The sequence below is a fragment of the Eurosta solidaginis genome, unplaced genomic scaffold (genome assembly GCF_040869045.1).
Source record: "Eurosta solidaginis isolate ZX-2024a unplaced genomic scaffold, ASM4086904v1 ctg00001140.1, whole genome shotgun sequence".
NCBI classification, from domain to species: domain Eukaryota; kingdom Metazoa; phylum Arthropoda; class Insecta; order Diptera; family Tephritidae; genus Eurosta; species Eurosta solidaginis.
The window spans coordinates 440,613-444,920 of record NW_027136962.1 but is presented as its reverse complement, the minus strand read 5'-3'; the positions used below and the strand labels follow the sequence as shown (position 1 = coordinate 444,920).

At 32.9% G+C, this 4,308-nt stretch overlaps 1 non-coding gene across 1 annotated transcript; it reads left to right on the top strand.

Moving 5' to 3' along the window:
- The first annotated feature begins 1,536 nt into the window (after window positions 1-1,536).
- Window positions 1,537-1,655, top strand: LOC137235913 (5S ribosomal RNA). The gene has a single exon (XR_010948115.1). It is a non-coding gene; the product is annotated as a 5S ribosomal RNA (ribosomal RNA).
- Window positions 1,656-4,308: the final 2,653 nt, after the last annotated feature.

Here is a 4,308-nt window from a genome sequence, read left to right as displayed (position 1 = left end):
AATATGGAATTAAGCACGTTCACCACGTATACGTCTAGCCAATTGAATATCTTTTGGCATAATTGTGACACGTTTTGCATGAATGGCACACAAATTTGAATCTTCGAACAAACCAACTAAATATGCTTCACTTGCTTCTTGTAATGCCATAACAGCTGAACTCTGGAAACGTAAATCAGTTTTAAAATCTTGAGCAATTTCACGCACCAAACGTTGGAATGGCAATTTACGAATCAACAGTTCGGTACTCTTCTGATAACGACGAATTTCACGCAAAGCGACTGTACCTGGGCGATAACGATGTGGCTTCTTCACTCCACCAGTTGCCGGCGCACTTTTGCGAGCAGCTTTAGTGGCCAATTGTTTACGTGGCGCTTTACCACCAGTCGATTTACGGGCTGTTTGCTTTGTACGAGCCATTTCTCACTTTTATTTTTCACAATTCAAAATAAACACTGATCACTGAACACTTCACTTAATAAACCTAATTTTTATAAATGTGGAAATACATATAATAAAATACACAAAAACGTTTCATTTGTCCATTTTTTTAGGGTTGCAATATTGTGCGAGTTAAAATGAGATAGAAATATTTATGCCACATAATGGTAGCTCACTCAATGTTGTGGATTTTTGTATAAATAGCAGCTACGTTCGGTAACCAAGCTATTAGTTGTGAAGTGAAGTGATCAAGTGAAGTGTTCTTGTGAAAGCTAAAAAAAGTGCTAAATAGAAAAAATGACTGGTCGTGGCAAAGGTGGAAAAGGATTAGGTAAAGGTGGCGCCAAACGTCATCGCAAAGTTTTACGTGATAACATCCAAGGTATCACAAAGCCAGCTATTCGACGTTTAGCACGTCGTGGTGGCGTAAAACGTATATCTGGTTTAATATATGAAGAAACTCGTGGTGTTTTAAAAGTATTTTTGGAAAATGTTATCCGTGATGCAGTCACTTATACTGAACATGCTAAAAGGAAAACAGTTACGGCTATGGATGTTGTATATGCATTGAAGAGGCAGGGTCGTACATTGTATGGTTTCGGCGGTTAAATTCATTTTTACGGACATATTAACACAAAATAAATATACATTCAAACAAACGGTCCTTTTCAGGACCACAATATTTTTTAACAAAGATTTCAAAATTTCTCTAATACAATACATAACAGAAAGATATGTTATTAAGATGTACATGCATATGTAGTATGTATGAATGTTCGTTTAAACTAAGTAGCATACGTATGTATGCATAATGAAAACTCATGCAAATGAATATACCCCGACACAAGCCAAGCGATATAAATATGTCTATAATAGCAGGCTTATTTTCAAAAATGGCATAAGTTCATTTTTGTAAAAAAATAAACTTAATCTGATTTTAGTAGCAAGAGTATCTGAATACACTAAACTATAAAGTATATAACAAAATTTACTTAAATCGACTTATATCATTTAAAAAAAAAAAGGACAAATTCACAGCTGCGAGTATACACATTAAAATAGCCATACTTATACCAATTTAGGCAAACAAATTTTGCCAACGACCATACCACGCTGAATACATCGGTTCTCGTCCGATCACCGAAATTAAGCAGCGTCGGGCGCGGTTAGTACTTAGATGGGGGACCGCTTGGGAACACCGCGTGTTGTTGGCATATCCAACTTTTTCTTTTATTTTATGTATATATATGTACATAAATATTTTTTTTATTAAATTGCATTTAATTGAATAAATACTTGGAATACAATTTAATATTTCTATAGATTCAATGGAAAAATTTCATACGCGCGCATACATTTACGTGCATAATAATATTAGTTATAATTTTTTACCATATCAATTATTGATTTAAAGCTTATAAGCATTCATCATATAAATACAAAATGAATCTGCATAGTACAAATTCATACTCATCCACCTATTATAGTACTTAAAATGGACGCTGATGTCCGATTATGTTCAGATATGTATATTATAATCATATTGATAATTAATAAGCATTCAATGAGAATTTTTTTTATTTTTTTTTTTGAATGTCATGAAATTTCATTTAATTATACATATAAGTTGTAGACGTCCAATATCAATAATCAATTCAGACTAAAATTCCAAACTTTAGATGCCTTTAAGTGAAGCCATATAGGGTTACTCTAGTGTTGCAATAGAAATATTTAAAAAATTTTTTAAAATAAAATAATGTTGTTAAAACTCAACGAAGATAAGTTTTTTGATTTCTAATTTAACATATTTTATATATCCGAATTAAAATTTTGATTAGTACAAATATATTTTAAGAAATTTCACTTAATTGAGAAAAAATTCGATTTTATCAGTGCAAACTTTTGATTAAAATGCCTGACACTCCGAAAATATGAAATTCATCAATTTAAATGAATTCGTATATCAAACTAACACATTTCAGTTATCTATTTTTACATGAATATTTGCAATAACTTTAATATGTGAATTTTAATTAATTTATTAAGATGAAAAGTTTATCAAATGTAAATGGTACGTAGCACTGAAATGAAAACATTTGTCATCCATCTTTTCGCTGCGCTTCTCAAATTTTAAACAGAGTATCGCATTCTATGCGCTTGTATAAAAAAGTATAAATAGTGAGTTTGTGCTTTGTGTGCTTAAATTGATAAATATTTTCAAGTGTTAATAAAAGTTTAAATAAAATAATTAAGTGAAAATGTCTGACACAATCGCTGTTGCAAATGTTAGCTCACCAGTAGCTGCTTCTGCTGCTGTTGCTGAGAAGAAAGTTGCTGCTAAAAAAGCAACTAAACCCAAAAAACCATCGGTTGCTCCCACTCATCCACCAACTCAACAAATGGTAGATGCATCGATTAAGAATTTGAAGGAACGTGGTGGCTCATCACTTTTGGCAATTAAGAAATATATTAGTGCAACATATAAATGTGACGCCCAAAAATTGGCACCATTTATTAAGCGCTATTTGAAATCGGCTGTTACTAGTGGAAAATTGATTCAAACCAAAGGAAAGGGGGCATCTGGTTCATTTAAATTATCAGCTGCAGCCACTAAATCAGGTGATGGTAAGTCAAAATCGGTTGATAAATCAAAAGCCAAAAAAGATAGTGCAACATTAAAGAAAAAATCGTCGAGTGGTGTTAAAAAGGCAAGTGGTGAGAAAAAAGTGAAAAAAGCTGTTGCCACTAAGAAAACCGCCGAAAAAAAGAAAAGTGAGAAATCTAAGGCTAAAGACGCAAAAAAGACTGGCGCCGTTAAAGCCAAGCCAACCAAGTCGAAATCTGCCACCGCTAAGTCAAAGGCAACAAAAGCAAAAGCAACTGCTACCAAACCAAAAAAGGCTGCGACTAAAAAGCCAGCTGCAAAAAAGGCATCAGCTAAAAAATAAATATGCTGCGTTTTTTGTGATAATTTACAAGGACACAACATTCATTAAATGTTGAATTATCAATAAGCCCTTTTCAGGGCTACAAAATATACAAACAAAAAGATCAAAAATGTACGCAATACGTCTGACTACAGCGTTGCTTCGCCATAATAATTAACCGCTCTAGTGTCTGACACTGTAAGTCAGCCCTACCATGCTGACCAATTTTAAAATTGATGTTTCAATTGCAAAACAAAATTAAAAATTTTCATCGACTTAGAAAAATTCATATCTCTTTGTTAATTTATATTTTGTGGCCCTGAAAAGCGCCTTTTTGTTAACATTTTTTGATGTTTCAATTGCAAAACAAAATTAAAAATTTTCATCGACTTAGAAAAATTCATATCTCTTTGTTAATTTATATTTTGTGGCCCTGAAAAGGGCCTTTTTGTTAACATTTTTCACTTTTATACATATTTTCCTCAGTCGCACAAATTACTTGGAGCTTGTGTATTTGGTAACAGCCTTAGTACCCTCACTCACGGCATGCTTAGCCAATTCACCAGGCAACAATAGGCGTACGGCAGTTTGAATTTCGCGACTAGTAATTGTTGAACGTTTATTGTAATGAGCTAAACGTGATGCTTCAGCAGCAATACGTTCAAAAATGTCATTAACAAAACTGTTCATGATACTCATTGCTTTCGACGATATACCAGTATCAGGATGTACTTGTTTCAACACTTTATAAATGTAGATGGCATAACTTTCCTTCCTCTTACGCTTCTTCTTCTTGTCGTTTTTAGTAATATTCTTCTGAGCCTTACCGGCCTTCTTAGCTGCTTTACCACTAGTTTTAGGAGGCATATTTAATTTTCACAAAATCACTTCACTATCACTCACACTTTTTAATAATTTTGTTTTGTGTCAAAATGCGCAC